The 23,596-nt window shown below is 35.2% G+C and overlaps 1 protein-coding gene across 7 annotated transcripts in view; it reads right to left on the reverse strand.

Annotated features, from left to right (window-relative positions):
* LOC150094422 (tyrosine-protein phosphatase Lar-like) overlaps positions 1 to 23,596 on the reverse strand; it is a 1,380,317-nt gene that overhangs the window by 1,222,002 nt on the left and 134,719 nt on the right. For all 7 annotated transcript variants that reach the window (XM_090412197.1, XM_090412199.1, XM_090412204.1 and 4 more), the window contains exon 2: positions 6,595 to 6,680. The gene's annotated coding sequence lies outside the window, so the exon portion shown is untranslated. The remainder of the gene's footprint in view (positions 1 to 6,594; positions 6,681 to 23,596) is intronic.

Below are 23,596 nucleotides of genomic sequence, written 5' to 3' on the forward strand. Positions count from 1 at the left end.
ACTGCACGATATCCTTCAGGACAACGCACCTTCCGTGGCGATCACCGAACTAGCAGCGCCAATGACCCCTTACACCGCGTAACCAACTTTTTAACTGCGGAGCACCCAGCAAACGACGGTAAGTCCGCCGTTCGTGAACGGAATGGGCAACGTTCTGCTACTACTGAGCCACACACCTGAAAACCGGTACGGCAGAGAACGTTGTTGTTGTCCTACTCATTCCCCACGTGCAACTGGTCCTGCCTGACAAGTCGGCAACAGTGAACGTCATGAGCACACAAGAACAGGCTACGGACACTCCGCCTCCGATGAGCATGTGTGTGTGACGTCACAAGGTACGAGCAGGCCGAATATTTTATTATTATTTTTTTTTGTAAGGAAAACGCGGTTGCAGAGTATAAACTGGAATAGAAGGATAAGATATCTAAAATTCATTAAATAACAATAATGGGATATCTTATTTCTCGCCTCCCTCCCACACACTCATGTCAAGCCTATCGCGGGATGTTTCATACATAAGCATAATCCAATCTCTTAATCTCACTACAGCGTATACGACAAAAGAAGGCCACTCAATTAATCCGAACTATTCATTTTCATAAGATAATTTCCCACACAGCTGGCAGCAATAATTCGGTAAAGACTACTGCACCGGCCCTGCATTACTTTATTTCTCAAGAAGCCAAGTACTTCCCAGCGCGAGGAATTTCTTTCTTATTGTGCGGTAGAACAGCACAGACAATGTTTCTCCGGAAAGAGAAAAAAGGAATGAAGATGACACCCGAGAGAATTGTCTGTTTCCTTTCATTCTGCCGTTACTGGCACCTTCCATTACGGGATGGTACTACAGTCTTAACTCAATGCCCCCCCCCCCCCGTTTTGTTTGTAATTTCCGGGCTGAGAAGGATAGAATTGGGCATGTCATATTGTTGGTTTCTTTCTAGAACGGAGAGTTCAGTAAAGATATTTGAATAAATATAACACTCGTGTTTCCAAAATAAAAATAAAAAAAAAATTCTGGGAAGTTTTCTGATAGTTGTTTATTTGTCGAATACATTCTCCAGATTTCACTCTTGCCTATTGAGGATTATGTAGGCGCCCTAGGTTTATTTCCAACAGGTAACAAATATTATAATCCAGAATATTATAACATTGCAATAGACAGATAGTGACACTTCTGTGTCACCATCCGTCTATTGCAATGTACCAGTCACATTCATCGATTCAATACAGTTCATATATTTATACTGCAATACACAACAGATTACCTAACAGCAATAACAGTACGTATACAGGAAATATTTCAGCCCAAGTTAAGCATTCGAATGAAATATTAATTGCTAGAAATTGTTTGCTAAGGGAACACATACATTTCCGTTCTAAGAAAGTACACAGCTAGCGAGCGAGATATGTTAACGCAATTCTCCGAGAGTAATTCAAGCGGTTGGTAGATAAAAACGTCCATATTTCATGTTATTACTAGGTATAAAAGGCGCACTTAGTGCTGTGTGAATGTGAACTCTGACATATACTGTATATACTGTATATAGTTGTTCTTTTAACTTTTCTTTCCAAGACACGAAGTATAGAGCTCGTAAGAAAGAGCATACTACGAGACGAAGTAAAGAATCCATTAAGTAGTGAAGAACACCCAATAAGTATGGCAAGAAAACTTCAAGTTGCCAGGTTAAAAAAGACCGCAGTGACTCGATCGATGTTGAAAGACTGACAATGGATTTTTAAATAAATTTTTAATTTCAAGCACGAATGATTAAACTGAGAAATCCTGGTCTCGCAATATGCAAATGAAAATCAAAAAAAAAAAAAATGCTAAAAGTATACAAAACGGTATAAGAAGAAAATATTAGTATTGAATCCTGTCCTGACAGGTGTCTTCTCCCTCCAGGAGATTGACTATCATGTGTCTCCACCATGTCCTATTCTGCGCCTCTCTGCTGCATTCCTCATATGAGAGATAGGTCCAGTCTTCTATATTTTTCATCCACTCCAGTCTTTGTCTTCCTCTTTCCCTCAACAGTTCCTTCGAGAAGTGTCCATTGTAGGCAGTTATGTCTCAGAATATGTCCAAAATATCTGACTCTTCTCTTTTTAATTTCTTTCATCAGGCTCCTGTTGACGCCTGCCATCTCTAGTACCTCTTCATTTGTCTTTTTTTCTTTCCATGATATTCTCATAATTCTTCGCAGCATCCACATTTCAAAGGCCTCCAGTTTTTTCACACTCAGATTGGAGAGTGTCCATGTCTCTACTCCATATAATGATGTAGACCATATATAGCATTTGGGGATTCTTAGTCTTATTTTCAGATTTAATTCTCTAGATGTTAGTAGATTTTACTATCATGATTGTTGAAAGTTGACCTTGCGATTTCAATCCTTTTTCTAATTTCATCTTCTGTCCTGCCATTCTCTGTGATCAAGTGTCCGAGGTATATGTATTTTTGCACCTGTTCTAATTTATTTCCTTTTATATCGATGCATATTTTTGGTATTTTCTTTTCTCTTGAAATTATCAAGAAACTGAGGCTATACTGTTCGCTATACTTGAAAGTTTCATCTATAAGAGTTTTGAGGTCACATTTGTTTTCAGCTAGAAGAACCGTGTCATCTGCATATCTTAGGTTATTAATATTTCTTCCCCCTACAGTGATTCCTTTGAGGTTACTAATTTTATTAAATATTTCTTCTGTGTATAGGTTAAAGAGAATCGGAGAAAAGACACAGCCTTGTCTCACACCTTTCTGAACTGGTAATTCTTCTGAGGTCTCTCTATTTATTCTCAAAGATGCAGTCTGTTCCCAGTAAAGATTAGTTAATAGCCTAATGTCTTTTCCATCCATGCCTATTTTTGAAAGGATTTCAATTAATTGTTCATGTTGGACATTGTCGAATGCCTTTTTGTAATCTATGAAGCAGAGCTACACATCTTTTTGTTTTTCTAGAAATCTTTCTATGACAGTTCTGACGTTGAAAATACCTTCTCTTGAACCTACATTTTCCTTTAAGCCACTTTGTGTATCATTTATTTCTATGTTTATTTCTTTCAAGGATAACGTATAGAAGGACTTTTGATACTTGACTGATGACGCTGATTGTCCTCAACTCTTCACATCTTGTAGCCTTTGTTTTTTTGGGAATTGGAACGAAAATTGAGTGATTAATATCTTTGGGTAGAAATCCAGTCTCGTATATTTTATTGCATAATTTTGTTAGAAATTTCAGTCCTCCTTCATCGAGAGCCCTCAACCATTCTGCCAAGATGTTATCTATTCCTGCAGCTTTATGTGGTTTTAGTTTTCTGACGGCATTTTCAACTTCACAGAGTAAAATGGATGGTCCTTCTAAATCAGTCTGTACAGGAATATCATTTCTTTGTTGTTCATATAATTTCCTTGTGTATTCAATCCATCTTTCCATGATTTCTTTTTTATCCATTAGAATATGGTCTCTTGAGTCTCTAATGACACTTGCATGGTTTGCTGTATTTGTCCTGCTTGTCATTTCTCTGCTCCTGTGTTTTCTATCAAGGTTTTCTATATCTATACATTTATATTTAATCCATTCCTCTTTGGCTTTCCTGCATTCTTTTTTTATTTATGCTTTTATATTCAGGTTTGTTCTTTAACTTTTTTCTTTGTTCCATCAACGTCAGTATTTTTTCATTCATCCAAGGTTTATTCCTTTTTAATTGTGGGAGTGTATTTTTGGCTGCTTCATTGATGCTATTCTTGAATGTTTGCCGGTTCATGTTAATTTCATCAACTGGCGTTCTATTTTCTGTGTGAGTTGTGGTGTCAGACTTGTTAAGGGATTTTGTGAATTCTTTTATAAAGAAGTCTTTAACTTCTTGGTTGTTAAGTGAGTCTATAGTATAAGTTTCTCTTATGAATGGTTGGCTTGGTATCTTAAGTTTTATTTTGATTTTTGCAACTACTGGGTTGTGGTCGGATCCTATGTCTGCTCCAGGATATGTTTTTGTTTGTGTTATTGCATTTCAGAATCTTTTGCTTCTTATTATATAGTCAATTTGGTTTCTATAGATGTACCCAGGGCTTGTCCAGGTATATAGCCTTCTGGGAGGATGTTTAAACAGTGTGTTGGCAATTATTAGGTCATTGGTTTCACAGAATTGAATTAATCTTTCACCTCTTTCATTTCTGATTCCAAACCCTTGGTTTCCCATGCAAAATGTGATTTTTTCTGAGCCCACTTTTGCATTTTGGTCGCCCATCAGTATGATAACATCATCTGACTTAGCACTGGAGATTGCAGTTTGGATGTCTTCATAAAATTGTTCCAACTCTTCATCTGGATGATTTTGGGTTGGTGCATATGCTTGGATAATATACAGGTTGAATGGTTGTGCAGTTATTTTGGCTGTTATGATTCTGTCATTTATGGGCCAATATCCCTGTAGAGATTTTGCAATTCTATTACTTAGGACAAGCGCTACTCCATTAAGATGTAAGTCACTGCCAAAGTAGATTATAGTGTGATTTTTTCTTCTTATTATGCCTGTATCTGTCCACCTAACTTCACTGATACCTGCAATATCGGCCTTCATCACTTCTAATTCCTGGAGTAGGTTATCTAATTTGCCTGCCTCGTAGAGTGTTCTGACGTTCCATGTTACTATTTTCAAGAGATTGCTCCTGGTTTTCAGACAAGTATTGAATAGGCATTTAAATTTCACTACTTTAATATTTATTGAAGAAAACCAAAAACTACAATTCAGCCCCTTACTAGGAATACGTAAAGTGGCTGGAATTTGGGGGGGGGGGGTTATTTGTTTATTCTTCATAAATAATTTTTCTATAACAAAAGATCTGATATATTTTTCAACTTAAGAAGAACAAGATCACGTCAGTAGTTCAAATAAAATCTTTTTTTTTTTTTTTCATGTTAATCCCGTTCGCGAAAGGTTAGTTTCACTGAAATAATTGAAACTAATTTTAATTAGTTTCACTGAGACTTCGTGTTCTATGCAAAGCGGTTACAATGTTTTTACAAGAAACTGGAGGGGGGGGGAGGAACTGTACGTAAAAAATTACGATAAATCTAACTCGAAAAAAAAAAAAAAGGAAAGAAAAAATAAAAATCGGAATGACAACAGCAGGGCCGTGCTGCACGTACTAGATATTGCTTGTATGAGCTCGTAAGTTTTTACCAACTTTACTAAAACGGGAATGAGGTTCATTATTATTTCTTTCCTTCCCTCTGGATGTCGCATCTTGATTAGCCTATCAAAGCGTCACTGTACATAACACGAAGCACGTATAATGGATTAAAAGAGACGGGGAGTTATTGATATCGTATTTACTCGAAGTAACGCTAAGCGTTGCAACTTCGGATTGCGCCCAGTCGGCAATAATTGCCAATTTCCATTTTTTTTTTCTTCTTTTCCCTTCTTCTGTGAGGAGGAGGAGGAGTAGGGCACTGTTGTTGCGTTTTCGTTTCGGTGCAATTGAATTTCACTGAATCCGTAATCATACGGCGGAGCCTGAAATATAAAAAGCCGTTTTATAAATGAGATGATCTTGTCTGGGGAATGTAAGGGAAATAACTCTCTCTCTCTCTCTCTCTTCATATGTAAGGGCCTAAGAAAATTGAGGCTAACCTGCACACTGCTCCAAAATATCAAAGAAAACTTGCACTTGGAATGCAGGAGGGGACGACGGGGAGAAAGAATATCGAAATAAGGAAAGGAAGAGTATTGAATGTAAACAAATAAACTTGCATTTAACTTTCAAGAAAAGCATACTTGAGAGGAATAAATAGATAACGCCCAAAACGCTGCATTTTGAGGGCTCAACCGAAAACTTATTTGATTGTGGCAATTCCACCCAAGAAATTTCAGAAATTTATAGCAGATTAAGTACCATAGGGAAAGGAAATAAGGGATCCCAGCTGTAGAGATGAAATTTAGTATTATCAAGATTAAGCTGGAGTCTCCCTTTAGCTCATCGGCGCCGAAAATCATGCACTACTCAAAGATTTGCAAAATCATCCAAGCTACAGTGGGCTTCGAACCTGCAATTCAAAAAATTACGTTTTCTGTGTTAAATGAATTTTGTTTCAGGAATATTATTATTATTTTTTTATTGAATTTATCAAAACAAACAGGATCTGAACTGCGTAGGTTGGGTATGTGGGAAGAGTGTTTCCTCAAAAGCATGTCAGAAAGAAGTAATATGGCATCCCTTCTAACTATAAACGATGGCGTGAACTCATGATAATTACAAAAAAAAAAAAAAAGAAGAAGAAGTCGACTTGGGTTTGATTACATTCGAGATGATTAAACCAATATTCCGACTGGTTTGCCTGTTTTGAGATGTAAGAAAATCCTTCACGAGATAAACTAATATGCCTTTGCAGAAAAACCCTTTTAATAGTTTTTAGCAACCCAGATGTGATTCAAACCCAAGTCTAAGGTTAGTGCAATTATATTTCGTCTACCTCATTACCACATATTTAAATTAGGTTGTCAAAATATATTAGCTAAGAAAAACTTCTGCTACAATACTCCATTTCAACAGGCATTGTCATAAGATAGTATAAAAGTTCACTCACTCACCTCTATTTCTTCATTAAGAGAAATAGTTCTTTCTCATCAACACCCAAAGAGACATCTGCTCCCCAGAAATGTATTCGCAATTTCACCTGAAAAAAAATAAGAAGACATTAATATTAAAATTATACTTAAGTGAACCTACTTTCTCCAGAAAGATTATATTGTATACAAAGTCAGTACCTCGCATTTTCAACTATATAAATAAATATTATAAAACTAAGTCACAAACGATTCTCTGAACCGTTAAATGTAGTAAAACTAGTTGATTTTCTAGTATTTTAGGATGTGAAATCCATACCCATAGATTGCTTTACAATTACTAACATACATGGTATGTAGCACTAACTATCGTAACTTAAAACTGGCTTGGGTAGAACACATTTTACCTAATAGAATAAGCAAAATTTACGCTATTTGATATCCAACAAAGGCAAAAAAAATCTTGTCTGGCTCATTTTATAAAGTAAATTTTATTTCAGAAAGTGCGTTACATTTTAGGAACCAGAGACGTCTAAGAGAAGGCAGTGTTCTCTGCAAATGGACGCGAAGAATTTTCAATGGGATCGAGATTTTCTTTAGGTAGACTATTGAAGGGACAACGTCGAACTAATTACAACCAGAAATGCCGCATCACTAGAATAATTATTTTTCACTATTCTGCTTTCCCTCTCCTTCAGAATGTGCAAGAACGCTCTCTACAATTAGGAATAAATGCTCATATTGAAGCATGTGACTCTCAGTTCTGAACCAGTAGATGAGATATGTGGAAAGGAAGATTATTTGAAATCTCTCTCTTACACACAATGATTTATAAAAGCCAAAAATTGTGGAAATAACAGATGAGCATCATAGAAGAGTCACTTCGGTGTCCAAACACGATCTGCATACATCAGGAAGAGATGATTTCATGATCTACAAAACCAATATGAGTACGTACGAAGGTTACATAATCAAGAACTGCAGTTCACTGACACCGTTCTAAGAGGAGAAAAATACTTCCATCTTCCAAACCTACTTAATACTGAAATAAAATCAAGATTTCGATCCCAATTTCGAACACTACAGACACTTTTTGATAAGGTAAACCCTGGTTAATCCATTCCTTGATCTTTAAATCAAGCTGCTTGGTGCTAGATATCTCAAAACAGGACATTACTGGGGAAAAATAATACATTATCAAAAGATTTTCTTCTGTCGATCAAAGTATGGAATTTGTATTATGAACAATTTGAACTAGTTAATTAACACTTGGTCATACAAGTGTATTTTTTTTTCTCTTTCAAACGAAGCTAATTAAAATAATTTTAACGATGTATTTATGCAAATAAGGCGTAAATTTGTACACCACACTATTGTATTTTCACAGAAATATTTTATCTTCCGTAGTATTTTTCACTATAAGAGTGTATATATAGTACGTGCCTCAGCTTTAAGCTAAGGACGATCACACTGTAAGGTACATGTCAATCAATGTGACTGACAGAACAAGTACACTACTAGAAACAGTAAGAAATCTGTAATCTCACTGTTTATTACTCCACAGAGTAGTACGGTAATGGAAAGTAAAACAACCGAAGCGACATATACTTGACTTTTTTCGGTTCATTGATTCATTCATACGGAGCAGCAAAGTGGCTGTTGCTGCACAATCCCATGAATTTTATTTTTCGTCATCAATGTCTCGTGATTTATTCATTTATTCCAGATATTGTGTTTTCCGAAGTGTTTCCGAGAGTTACCCTCCCCCATCTGTTTGAAGATGGAGCAGGCATTTATTTGGTCCTCGTGTTTACACACAATGGTAAAGTATATATGTATTTAAATTATTAACTTCCGTATTACAACTGTAAGATGAAAAATCGATTCTTTTAATTCTAGTTTTATGATGCGATAAAGAATCCCATGTTTGTTTGAAGAATATTTAAGGAGGGACGACAAAATGAATGCAAAACATTTGAAAGTGACAGCACTATTTACTTAGTAAAGTAGTCCATCGACTTAGACTACTTTACTAAGAAAAATCCGTGAAAAATCCTGTAAGCACAGTACACTGTATTATGAATAAGCCCAAAGCGAGCCCAGCCAGGAAAATTTTTTTCTAAAGGCAAAGCACTGCTTTCATACAACTTCAGAAATCTATTAAGTAACACGATTATGCCACATAAGACAATCAAAATAATTTATTTAATAATATATTAAATTACTTAAAATTAAGATATTTCCTTAACATTAATGAGAGACTAAAATTTCTCAACGTTGCCAAAGCGCCAGTTTTCACTTCTCCCATAAATACACCACAGTTACTAGCAACAAGAATTACTGAACATGTAGTTTCTGAAATGCCTACATAACAAGAAAAAACAGCGAAACAGCATCCATATGCTACCTTTTATTTCTTTTCTAAATTCCGTTTGAAACAACAATGTCTGTAAAAGCCTCGCGTGGACACTTGTACAGTTTCTCGAAATTTTTATTCATCGAAAAAATTAAAAGATAAGGCATAATCTTGAACAGGAGAAAGAGTCAGAAAAGGAACGGTAATTATCTAAGATATTCATACACATCTTCTGCAAATGAAATTCGATAAACACAGTAACGTATATTTTCATAAGATAATATAATTCACATAATGTCCCACTGGTTCAAAAGTTAAGAGAAATGTTCTGCAGAATACAAATCTTGGACATGAGCCTTAGTGACAACACTTGATCTAAAAATTCTTAAATTAGTTTAGCTCTCTCTTATCTAAGATGATATCAATATTCGGTTCTAACTTACCACTTTATTCCTCTTCATATTTAATTTACTATTTATTCAAGGCCGTTCCCCAGACTCGAGCAACAGAAGTTTTTATCTCACGAATACAATAGTACAAATTTTCCACTTCCACACTTGTCTTTCTGCAACTGTCCTCCTCCCTCCAGGGAGGTTTATTTTTTTCGTACTAAGTCATTACCAGGGGATTTTCTTGCACAAAAATGTTTTTAGAATTCGAAACAAACGGAGCGTTCATTTATACTTCAAAAATGCTAAAGATGGAACGCCTGGCTTGTCTTTCTTAAAAGCAAATTAAACAAATACTTGAAAAAAAAAAAAAAACCAACAACAATATTTACTAAGTGAGTTTTAGCGCGGCGCAAAACTTCGTTTTACATTTTTGTAATTATGGAAATGTAGAATTCCTTTCGAAAAATTAAATAGTTGGAAAAACGTCCATATGGGATTTGTCTCCAGTAAATTATTCACGATTATTTATGGTACACAGTCTGATTAAATGTTCTTCGCTTATACCGTTACATACAAGAAAACTGTATTTTTAAATAATAACAAAAAAAGACGTAAAAAAGACTTCAACTCAGCTCTACACAATTAAGGATGTTCAAAAATATCTTAAGGCGTAGATTATTTCTTCGCCAACTTTTATTTTAGGTATTTACTAAGAATGTCAAGTTTATTTAAATTCTAAAGCGGAAGTTTTTTTTTTTCCCCTAACAGAAAAGAGCATCTTCCTTCCACAAGACTAAGACTAAAAGCTAAATATCTGGAATACTTTAAAAAATAGAAGTCAAAATGCTGAAATTGGATTTATTTACTAAGTGTCGTCGTCTATATTTTTAATCTCATCTTCTACTGAGTACTTAAACAAATACAATTTCTTTATAAACGAAGACAATTAAGAAATGAAATGAGATGAAACAATGATTACTTGCTTATGATCACCTTTTTGTGGCCATTTATTTATTTAATGCAGCAAAAAACTAATATATTATATTAGAAAATAAAATAGCGGTTTGTGTTTAACTAATTGTGAAAAAATGTGACCTAAAGAATAAATGCTACTATGGAAACTACAGGATATGCTTACGTATACAAAGCGGTACCACAGTTTCTTTATGTTTCGCTGGAGTCCAAAGATAACGTCATTAAATGTTCTTTTAATTCATTATTGGCGATTTCCTAACTAAAAGAAAATTAAGTAATTTGTTCAAAGTCATTTTTCAGTCTGAATATACATCGCGCATAGCTGTTGACAAAATATGATCACTTATCACTCGCCGAAGCTCCTGTATCGTAAGAGCACATAACAGATACACTGTACTTCAATTATATATAAATTTTATTAAACACAAAAAAAAAGTAATCAATACACAGGAAAAAGAAAAAAAAGCGGTGCAATATTTTCCTCCTAAACGCATAATACTGATAAAGTTTCTTTTCATATTCGTTTATTGCATTTTTACATCACAACTAAACTGGTACATAGAACAAAACTGCAAGAATCTATAATTACTAATGATCTATCCAGGAATCGCAGTAAAAGTCGAAGTAGCTCAGTTATTTCTATCATGTCAGTGAATGGGGGTGGGGGATCCCTTTCACTAATACAAGCCACATCTCTTCGTCAGTTTCCTCGCAGGCAAACTGCTGGGTATAATCCCAATAGGATAACGTGGCGGATAAAGCATGTCAGGACCAATCACCCGATATATTGATATATATATATATTTTTTTTAGATTACAAAAGGAACAAGAAATACAGAAAAAATCTTTTAATGCAACCTTCCTTCATTTTTCTCAAAGAGATGTTATGAAGCTTATCCAACCTTCTTCCGTGTTTAAAGTGTGCTATCTTCAGGTAACATACGTTAAACACGGAAGAAGTGTTAGTGGATTTGTCCAGTGTTGTTTTTAGAAACCGAAAACAACAAATCCACACATTATATATATATATATATATATATATATGCATGTATAATGTTGGTAACCCCCCCCCCCGGCCCCGAAAAGTTTCATAAAGTTTGTAATGAGTCTTGATGCAATCAGTATCCAAGAACTGAGTTGGAGAGCTGATTCTGAATCTAACAGTCAAATCAAGCTGCAAAAAATTATCATCAGCAAACAAATACAGCCACACATGTCAAAGTCCTAGTCAACAAAACGATTTCTAGTTACAGCTCATGTCCCAAGTCTCAGACAAAAGAATGGCCACAACTTTAAGTTCGACTTCCCCCCCCCTAAAAAAGCAACTATTACCTGTACTTATACACCCACTAAAACTTCAGAGGGAAATTCCAAGAATGAATGCAATCAGTTCTCAGGTTACCTCTGCACTGTTCGAACACACAAATTACGCATCATAGATAGAGATTGTAATGCCTAAACAAGAGCTGATGTTTCGGAAAACATAGGTCCTTTCATGTACCGCAACACCACAAACGAAAATTTCTAACTGAACTATGCAATGCACATGACCTTATTAATTTGCAGATCAAATTTTCATAAAATACAAACTTGGAAGAAAATGAAATTGAAAACATGAAAATGGACATCAATCACAAACAGATCACATCAATTCTCGTCGGTGACGTGAGGAGCTGAAGGATCTTCCTCAGCCATATAGCCAAGTTAGCCGGACGTGGACAGTAGGGTTCTTTCCTCAATTTATCCTGGGGTTTTTCATCCCGCGAAGCAGGCAAACCAGCCTTGAGAACTCAACACTACGGACATAGGATATACCGGGACGTAGGGCTGACCATCTTATCTTGTGAACGGTTTGAGGTCTCCGATGATTAATAAATACCCTCGACACTGCAAGGTAAAAGAGGGTAAAAGGAAAATGAGATGAGACAATAATTAAATATCATTGTAAAGACTTGACTTTTCCTACCACAGAAACCAGTATAAAAAGTCACTACACAATAAACTAACTGAACGTCCAATGAGGTATATTGCACAATCGTTCATCATCTATAAAGCATCAACAAAAACTTTGATCACTAACGCTACTTAAAAATCTGAGAGGAAATGTGTGACAAACTCCTGAAGAATGAATAAAGAAATGCAATGACAACAATTATATATATATATATATATATAAATATATTTTATATATATATATAAAAAATATATTTTATATATATATATAAAATAGTACCAGGAAATCTTAACTTGATCTATTTTTATAGAATAATTAAATTATCGTATACAAGTATTCTCTGAGTAGGCAAATTCATTTACAAAATCAATTCTTTCTCAGATTCTGACTATTACTACCAAGACTTCATGGAATATATACAAGAATTTCAAAATTAAATACAAAACGTTATATATCTATCATATATTGAGTGGGCTAAGTTTTTTTTTTATTTCAATTTCATTACTTTTTATATACATTTATTTTGTTGACATAATCCAGAAACCCTGAACATGTAACTTTTTTTTTTTTTCAAAAAAAAAAAAAAAAAGAAACCACTTCAGGCCTCCAAATAAACGGAGTATAATTCATAATCAGTCCTATTTTTTTTAGAAAAGATATTGGAGAGGGTAATGAGATGTTACTACAATTTTTTAGTATAAATGATCATATTCAGAATATAATAATTTAACAAATAATTGGAATTTTAATGGTTACGGATGGTCACATAGTTACCAACTTTACACATGAATAGTGGGTAGCGGTACATCTTTTTTTACTAACTAACATTTTAGGTGCTTAATTTCATTTCGTATAACTTAACCTTATTTGGAAGTAGGTATCTTAAAAATGACGATGAAGTAAGACAGTTTAAAAATTTATTTAACTGGTAGGATGAATGCAATAATGACTACACAGTGTAGCATTTTAAAATCGAAGTTATAAAAACAATGACTGAGAACAACAGCATGTTTTCATTATCAATATATTAATAACAGCATGATTTATAACAGTTAAGAACACTATTTTGCCACCACCACCATGTTTGATTACAGTAATTTCATTAATGTATAATTTCTTCTGTTCTTTCATTTGCACGACGTTAACCAAATTACAGATAAGACAAAGTGAACCAGGAAACAAGAAATCTGAAACGTCACCCTACAATATTAGACAGGTATATACAGCGCATTATATTCTTAAGTTTCAGACCACGTTTTCGATGGAAACACGTGATACTTGAGAGCACATAACTGTATCCGGTATGGTAATTGGTGGCAGAGAGTTTATCACCCCTTCCTGTGCACATGCAGCTCCGTGTAGGCCATGATGGTAGTGACTGGTAAAATACAGCGTAAACGCGTTTCCTACACATCTTACTTTCACCTTCTAAGTGTCATTTCGACCGAGGTCATGGCTTTGAACAAATGCCAGTACTCTACAGCCACTCCTTGGGTGTGACATTTCAGGTGTCGCTGACACCTGCCCATCATCTGGAGCAAATTGCTGGAACTATGCCAAAACAAACTCAGACTGCTTGGCTCATTTCTCTAACAGACTACGCGTCAGTTTTAGTCACTGAAGGATTGCGTCTATCGAAGGTTGTATTACAGTATAATGATTCATGATACGCACGGCCATGTTTCCTCTGGATTCTTTTCATGACCTTACCAGCACGATAAAAATTATCTTGGGCTCAAGTATTTCAGGTTTGAGAGAAAACAAGGGAAAAATCATGCAAATAAAGTATTAAGGTTAAATACAACACACAGTGATTTAAGCACTAATTATATTTCCTCTAGAGGTTTACGATCATGTGAACCACGCCCTAGTAATAATTTATTTCAAAGTTGAATGAGTGGTTGTTGAGGGGGGGGGGAAGACTATGCTTTGACATAAAACCAGAATAAATAATTCATCGCTCTGTTTCAGAACAATATCACTGCAAACATCGTAGTCATAAAACTGTAAATTATTTAAATGAATTACAGTTTAATAACAATATGCACTCGACATTATCCCCTCTCAACTTCAATAAACGGCGTGGATGTCGGTTGTGGCCAATTATAAGACAGTGCTTGTGGAACAATAGGAACAAGGTAAGCATTATTTTTATTTATTATTATTATTATTTGTTTACGATGGTATAGATATCATAACGAATAGCAATTCAAAGCATATTTCTGCAAAACAAAATTATGACGGCAAAATAAGACTTCAATTTACTTACTACGGTTAAATATTTCATACTTATCCTAAATGGTATCCTACAATGAACAGTAGCCAAACTTCTTACATTAAAATGAAAATCCTACTAAGTTACTTCATTTTTTCCCGTGACCCCAGCTGTTAATTAAAATATCATTTTCTCAGAAATAATGCCAACTATTAAAAAAAAAAAAAAGAGAAACATCCAGAAAACAGCCATTAAATGCCTACGTACAGGTGAGAGAGAGAATGTCAGAATTTATCATCATTTTAAAGAAAGATTATAAATGGAAGAGACATCAAAAAGAACTTTATCGAAGAAAACTCTTTTCCATTCCATTTATCATTGAAAAACGTAAGGTTAAATGGAGATTACGTAGAAGTGGATATTAAAGCGTAGGAGAGGGATTTCAATTATTACGAAACTATTTTCAAATCGCTAAAAATGCACAGCTTAACGTACAAATTGCGAGTTAAGTAGTTTAAATAAAGAAAAGCCAACAGAACAGTGAAAAGTTGGTACGTGTATTAAAGTGAGATTCACATTCTCTTATATTCCGTTAAAAATAAAATAACGGAGAATTTCTGAAGTGTAGACGCTAAAAGAAGCATTTTTGAATTATTAAATTTTATTCTGATAATTAATTCGAACAATTTTTCTTCTGCAGAGAAACAAAAGACGCCAATCGATAACAGTCGAAGTGTCACATTTTAACCGCATTCGGTTTTTCGAAGTTATATTTGTATCAGGTTTGAAAAAATTTCCAGAACGTGAAAAAAAAAAGTAATATTTCTATCTTCCATTATGTAAACAACAAAGTTGAATATTTCATTATCCTAATGATAACCAGAAGTGTCCACTTAACTGCCAAGTTCAAAGGCTTCTAGCTGAGATAATTTCGATTTTACCTGATGCCTCCAGTAGTTCAAAGACTCATCTTGGGAGTGCATTGTACTCCACTAACATAACTCAGCTTCCCGCCCTCTAATTAATCCTCCAGCTACACACAAATCACCGTCTCCACTGCTAATCCACCAAAGTTCACACAACAACATTGCCACCATTAACACACAACGCAATCTACCGCTATCACAATCACAATAGTATATTTTTATCCGTAAGTTGCGTGTGTTCACTTTGTCGATTTGCCTGTATGCGGGATGAAAAACTTGAGTTTTCGGGAGAAAAAAAAAATCCCTGCTAGCTCCGTATGAGATCAGCTAACGAATCTTCAGCTGAAAAAACTCAAAGATTCCTCTCCTCACGAGGATCGAAATCATGTATTTTTTTTTCAATCGAAGGGAGCAATGTCCTGTTGTTAGAATTTCCATTTTATGTATATGAACGATTTTTTTCTTCATATGCATTAATTGATCTGTTAATTATATGAATATTATTTCAATCGCATTTACTTCTTTATTTCACTCGGGAAAATTTCATTTGGAATTCAAGCGCAACTGAAAGACTTTTAGGATCAGCATTTATTACAAAAATACTAATCCAATACAATATCTGTGACATTTACTAAATTTCAGAATTAAAAATGTATATAACAAGAATGAAGCTCGAAGTATGATTAAAATAGCAATATTGCCATCCCCTGTTTTGTTTGATGCAGCAAAAAGCGATGGCAATTGACTGTCCTAAATTCGATGACGAAGTTGCATCGAAACAGATTTTTATGACTCATTCTAAGTACTTTATCCAACGCAAAGTTTCTGTTGTTTTTCCACATTCAGGATATAAACTGTGTGTACGCGACTCCCGATAATGACTGGTCCATAATGAGATCGAAGGGTTTTTTTTTTTTCTTCGACTGACCTTTCTAAGGTTGACCCCACACAAGCATTAGCACCAAATGGCTATTATTGTCATAACGGAGTTAAGAGCCATCAAGCTTTTTTTTTCCCGTCTCTGATACAGCGGCAATGAGATAAAATGCGTTGATAGCAAAGGTAAAAGGTTATTGCACAGCACATTTCCAGAAAGTTCCTGGAAAACTATCTTGATAACTGAATTTCGATTTCAAATAGCTACAGCATGAGATGGAAGCCCGTATAATGGAAATAATGTGACACAGAACAGAGAACGAATATTGTGAGTTAGGGGCGAGTAGTTAATGAGAATCAGGTTTGCTGTGTTGCAGGCAGATTGCCAGACGAGATAGAAGATTCAGTTCTGCTGGGCTTTCATAAAATAAATTTAAGAATGAGGAAATGTCTTGCTGATATCTTTAAAGCACAAAAATTTCAAAAAACGGGGGAAGTGAAAAACAATTCATTCTCGAAATTATTAAAGTTAATGCAAATCTGTTTTTTCACCCACACTAGAGGAAGCAGGTATGTGCTGCGATAAGACTGCCTTCTACACAGACATAAATCATCATTCCACGTTACAGCGGTTAAAAATATTGCCGAATGTATTTTCTAAACGGCATACGGAATTTGTTTAGTGACTCGAACCTACTTACGCTTTCAATCTCATATTCCTAACTCAATAAGCGTTTGTTCCCTTAATATTTTCTCTTCATTTTCACATCTTCATTAGAAGTTGCAAGAACTTCTCTTCCCGTTCCAAATTTGTCAAGAATTATGGATTAAGAAAGAGAAGACAGCTAAATTTGATTCAAGGGAATCAAATGAATGTCGACAGGAAGTTTTTAACAGGATTTATTTAATGCACAAATTTTATGAAATCATGAGCCCGTTTTTATCAAAATTCTATTAATATTAGCAAAAATATGAATTTCTATTAGTGTTTCCATAATCAATTATTTTCCACACAAAAATAGCCTAACATCAGAAAGCGCAACGCAAAGCTTTGAGTGGAATGGTATTCTTCACCAATGGACTTTGGAGCAGCGGAAATGCACTCTCCAGAGTGATGAATCCCTTTTCACTATCCTCCAACAGACGGGCCGCGGGTTGGCAAATGCCAAGAGAACATTACCTGTTCGAATGTATTGCCATCTGTGAAAATTGGTGGAGGAAGTATCATGTTTTCATGGTTCAAGCTTGGGCGGTGAGTTTCAGTGAAGAGGAATCTTAACGCTGCGGCCTATGACATTCTAGAAAACCATGTGCTTCCAACTTCATGACACCAGTTCGGTGAAGCCTCCCCCACCCTTTTTATTCCTGTATCAACACAATTCACCCTCCCACAAAGCGAGGTCTGTGCAGGAATAGTTTGATGAGAAGGGTTATGAAGAACTTTGACTGGCCTGCAAAAAGCCTGATCTCCTCATCGAACACCTATGGGATGAATAACCGACATCGGTCGCTGATCTCACCAACTCTTCAGGAAAACTGGAAAGAAATTATCGCAGCAATTTTTAATAGAAATCCTTCCCACTCAGAAGATTGCAGGCTGTTATTAGTAGCAAAAGGTAAACCAACTCCATATTAATATTTTTCATAGTGAAAATTGGAACAAGTAGGACTCCGTATGTTTTTAATCGGTGGTCTATTATTAGTACTTTGTTTTATTAGCATTCAAGGTCATGTTATCATTTTTGAAAGAAAGTATAACATGATTCTGAATCATACCGATATATTTATCACAAAATGTCATTTTTTCAATGAGCATTTAAATTTGGTATTTTTCCTCGTGTGTGAACTTTATTCGGAACCAACGCAAGAAGGCAAATACTTTTCACTGGAGGCGAGATTATCGCATTTTTCTCCCTCATCGTACCAGCATATGTTCCCGCTAGACAGCGCGATTACTCTAGATGAGCGCATTATTACTGAACAATGTCAGTTTTACTGAAACATTCTAATATAGGATGGAGCAGTACTTTTATAAGATAAAAATACTGCTCCATCGGGCTAAGTTTAGATCAAAGATCATCTTAAATTTCTCGGGATAATAATTTCCTGTTCCGAAACTGGGGTGTCTTAACACTTGCAAGAAGGATGGTATAAATAGGCTGACCATATTTATTAAATGAGGCGTCTGTGTTTCTAGTTGCGGTTATCTGTTTGTACAGAAGGTAAACTTTTTTTTTCAGAGAAATCTCTGTCATATCTATCTGTTCGCAAGGTTCGTTGGATAGGAAATCCCCATGAACTTCGTCCTTCATTAACCTTTTTACAACCTTGCATGAATTTAAGCTGATGGCACGACTTGTTTTCCCGAAAATGCGTTGTCCCTTTCGCAGCAATAATTCATCGTTAACAATGACGTCACTTACCGTATTTCAGTTGATAAAAGACACTGCTTGCTTACTATCAAATTCCACCTATGCAGGATCGTCGCCAGATTAGATCGCGCCCTGAAGCAAACAATTAAATATCGCTCCTGATGGAGTACAAGACAAAAAATATATAAGAAAATCTCCAATTGCTATTTTGTTTTTATTGCAACAGAAACAATGCAAAACGATAGAGCTGACTACCTTATCCTGTGAACGGTTTGAGGTCCGATGATTAACAAATCCTCGACAACGCAAGGTAAAAGAAGGTAAAAGGAAGATGAGATGAAATGTTTCCTTTACGGGGATATCGCACAATAAAACTGTTTTAAGCTCTTCTAAAGTTAAATGATAAGCTTTGTCCGCCTCTATCGATATAGTTGCTAGACCAACCAATCTTTCTTTGGTTATTGCTGTTCGCAAATAATTTTTAATTAATTTAAGCTTGGAAAAACTTCTTTCCACACTTGTTACGCTAACAGGAATTGTTAGCGTAGCAAGTGTGGCTACGACGGCCTCTACCGCAATATGGCTGAACGAGCGCTTGCCGCGCCGTGAGGCAGGCTGCCTCTATGCTACACCCTGTCAATGGTACTGCCCCTATGCATGGATATTTGTAAACACCTGCTCCTTCGATACAAACCACAACACTTGGTTGTCACACGTTTATTACTGGAGGAAAATTACTTAAATAAAATTCAATTCAAGTTAGTATTTATACTCTGCTATTTTGAATTTCTCATATATTCATAAGTTGGAATTTTCTTCCTTGACGAGAAATAGCATTAGGGAATTTGAGCGCCAACTTAGCCTAGCACCCACTTTAAATATAAATCTTGTTGTTAATAAAAGCAAATATTTCACAACATATATGGAGAAAAGCAGAAATTACCCACGACTGGCAACCAGAAAAGTCCAGATTGTGCCTAATACATAAATGACTGTTGCAAGTCAGAGCCAGTTATTAGCAAACATTAATTAGCGAATACTGAAGATGTACTAGCGTATTAACGACTGCCTATTCACTCAGTAATTCTTCGTTACGTCGCTGTTCAGTCGGTCCGAAATTTCAAATTACACGTGTCAGCGGGACGCCCTTCAATTAAGGAAATTTCTTTCTGTGCACTTGGTGAGCTTCCTGTCTCAAGAATTTATTACGATTACCATTCACCAAATGCAGAATTAATTCAGCGTCGATAAGACGCCTCCAGAAGGTTATCCCGAGTCTTTATTGACAACTTAAAAATAAACTGTCACTCGAACTAATGGAAATCTTAATAGAATACGGCTAATTTGCAGAAACTTAAAAGACCAGTGTCATTGACGCACAAATCAAAGTCTCAAATCATTCTAATCAAAATGATAGTTTTGAATTATTCACATAAATTTTATTATTGACCTGCGGTTAAAACACACGTGGAAATATCTGCGTATATACACCATTTTTTACACCTCCTGAAGCAAAAATTCGTTCTTTTCATTCCAATTTAAAAAATAGAATCACCACCACCATCATCATCAAATTCCTGATATATATACCCTCAAGGAGGTGTACAGGATACGATAGTACTACATGAAAAATTTACATCATTACTAACTTTATATCCACAATTTTCCTCCAAATCAGTCTGTTACCTGTCAAGACTCCAACACTACCAGATCTTACATTTCTAATCCTCTAAGGCACTTTTTACTGTATCAGTCCACCTATATCTTGGTCTTCCTCTGGGTCATTTTCCTGCCAACCTGGCAGAGAACACTTCTTTGGCTAATCTTTCCTCGTCCATTCTGTTTAAGTGACAATGCCACCTGAGATTAGCTCTGCTAACACATTCCTGGATGCTGACAATGTCAAGTTCTTTCCTAATATCCTCGTTTTTAATATGATATTGCCATCTGTTCATGCCCCTAATCTTTCTCAGGACTCTCATATCTGCGGTCTCTAGTCTTTGGTCAAGTGTTTTACTTCTGCCCAGCTCTCAGATCCATAAGTGAAAATTGGCTTGATATAGCTAATTTAGTGTTTTGGCTAATTTCTCTCTTATTCCATATAAATTAATTCAATTGACTACCTACCATACCAGCTTTGTTGATTCTATTGTCTATTTCCATATTTAATTTACCATCTTCACTAAAAATCGTGCCTAGGTAGCTGAAATGTTTTACCTGTTCTATAGGTTCTCAATTCACAATGCAGTTGATATTTTCAATGTTTCTGTCTATTTTCATTGTCTTTTTCTTCACTAAAAATCGTGCCTAAGTAGCTGAAATGTTTTACCTGTTCTATAGGTTCTCCATTCACAATGCAATTGATATTTTCAATGTTTCTGCCTATTTTCATTGTCTTTTTAATGCTGACCTTCATACCATATCTACTACAACATATATTTATAGTTATTTAATTTAGTCAGAGAATCTTGCAGACTTGTACGGATTTATTTAGAAGAATAACATCATCCTTATAAAGCAAAGAGTTGAGATTAACATCTCCCGTTTTGATATCAAGTTTAATACCACTTTCCTTTATAATGTGATCCATATAGATAATGAATAACAGAGGGGATAACGTACATCCTAGACTGACACCAGATTTAACATTAAACCACCTTCCTGAACTTCCTTCAATTCTACCTGCTGACTTACAACTCAAATAAAGACCGAGTATTGCAAGATATAATGCCCCATCGACACCATATAACTTTAGAGTTTTGAATAGCTTCTCTCTTGGCACCTTGTCATTTGCCTTTTCCAGATCTACAAAACTTAAATACAGATCTTTATTATATTACCATGATTTCTCAACTATCTCATAAAGTGAAAATCTGATCCTGACAACCTTTATTTGGCCTAAATCCAGCTTGTTCTTCACCAAGTTTCTCTTCCACAATCCTTCTCAACCGTTTCTCAAGTATACTTGCATATATCTTACCAGGAACACTCACTAGAGAAATACCTCTGTAATTTTCACATTGTTTTATTTCCCCTTTTGTATATGGGTACTATGAGAGCTCTACTCCAATCATCTGGAATTCGTCCCTCTGTCCAGGCCTTCTGAACAATGCAGTGCAGCCACTACTAAGACTTTTATATCTCCATACTTGAGCATTTCTGGTCGAACATCATCTACTCCTGCTGCCTTTCTACATTTCAGGCCTTTGATGGCTATTTCTACTTCAAGTATGGATATGTATTCCTGACCGCATGCACCACTGTGCTATCACTGCTTGTTTCATTTAGCAATTTTTCGAAGTACTTACTCCAAGGATATCTTTTTCTCCTGTTTTCATGTCACCTTTATCATCTGTATTCCTGTTACACCACTCTTTCCTCCATTTCTGAACTTCTTCAACAACCTTCAGAATATCTTGCTACCTTCTTGATATTTATTTTCTATGTTATTACTACGTCTAACAGACTTGCACAAAGTCCTCTCATGACTTTTGTTTAGCTAGGTTTACAGAGTGTCTAGCTTTCTTACATTTGTCTCTGTATTCTCTAAGAGCACAAGCTGACTTATTTGCCAGGAACTTTTGATATACTTTCTTCTTTTCTTTCACTGCCTCTTTAACTTCCTGTGTCCACCATGGAGTTCTGATTTTTATATCCTTACAGACAACCTCAATACATGCCTTTCTGGCTGAATCGATCAGTGTTTTCTTCAGGGCTTGCCACTGAATCTCCAAGGCATATTACCCGATTAACTTTAAAGAATGTAAACAAAAAAAAAAAAACTATCATGGCACTTGAAGCCTCAAATATATATATATATTCGCTGTGTGGTGGTGATCTCATAGAGGGCGACGAACATCGTCTAACAGACTTGCACAAACATCAAGGTAGATTCCTAACTCATAACTTGTTATCCACTCAGTAAATCAGGCTGGCTAAATTCAACTAAGTTAAATATTTCATATTGCTCGTTGGTCTAAAATAAATTCATCGCTCCAATTATTACGATACTCCGAATAAGAAATGTTGGAAGAAAGTGACATCGTGCAAACCAGTTTTACATATTTACCAAAATCTTCTATTACTCTTGGAAATAATAATTAGCTTATAGGTTACTGGCGATCCATTATTTACAGGACTTAAATCTTACACAAGTTCTACTGAGGCACAGTGCAAGCCAATGATATTTTGCTTCCATGGTAACAAACAGGTTTTGCTATGTAGTAGAGAATATTATGTATGCATAAATAAGTGATATTACGAAACATGCACCATCTCTGTCCGCTACGCGTGCCGAAGTTCTAGTATATTTTAGAATATACTAGAATAATAAAATAAATAAAATGTATTAATCTAAATTAAGTAAGTAACTAACTTAGGCATGTAATTTGTGTAGCAGATGTATTTGGTAACTTCGCAGAACTAATAGTTATAGATTTATGTTCAAGAAAGAAAGAAAAAAATAAGCAGAAAGGAAAAAAAAAATCCAATTTTATAGAATTTTTCTTTTTTTAATGTTTCCAGTCTGGGTGTTCAAGTAAAGGTCTCCACAGATAGTAAAGTCAAGTTTATTGATTTTATCATCAATCGTTTCTCACTATGACCATTTTCTCCAAGCATTTTTCCCCCCTTTATGGCCACCATGGCAACACAGATCAATTCACTTGGCAGGGCAGAAAGTGAAACAGTAAAATCAGCAAAGCTGAAACAAGTTGTTCGCAATATAATTATAATTAAAGCGAGCTAAAACTACCGAAATTAATCCATAAAATCCATACAAAAATTGGATTTTTTTAAAGTTACTGAACGATTCTACGTTACCAATTAAGTTTCTAAATTTACGTCCACATTGAAGTCGGTGCTTGTCTTGAGGATAGATGCAACACTCATGTTTTTCTCTACCATGAAAGTTTATTTCGTATTGTTTGAAGTAAAACTCGCCTTCAGCCGCAAGTAGAAA

Source organism: Typopeltis vanoorti, chromosome 22 (genome assembly GCF_054136105.1).
Source record: "Typopeltis vanoorti isolate ZY-2024b chromosome 22, IOZ_Tvanoo_1.0, whole genome shotgun sequence".
Taxonomy (NCBI): domain Eukaryota; kingdom Metazoa; phylum Arthropoda; class Arachnida; order Uropygi; family Thelyphonidae; genus Typopeltis; species Typopeltis vanoorti.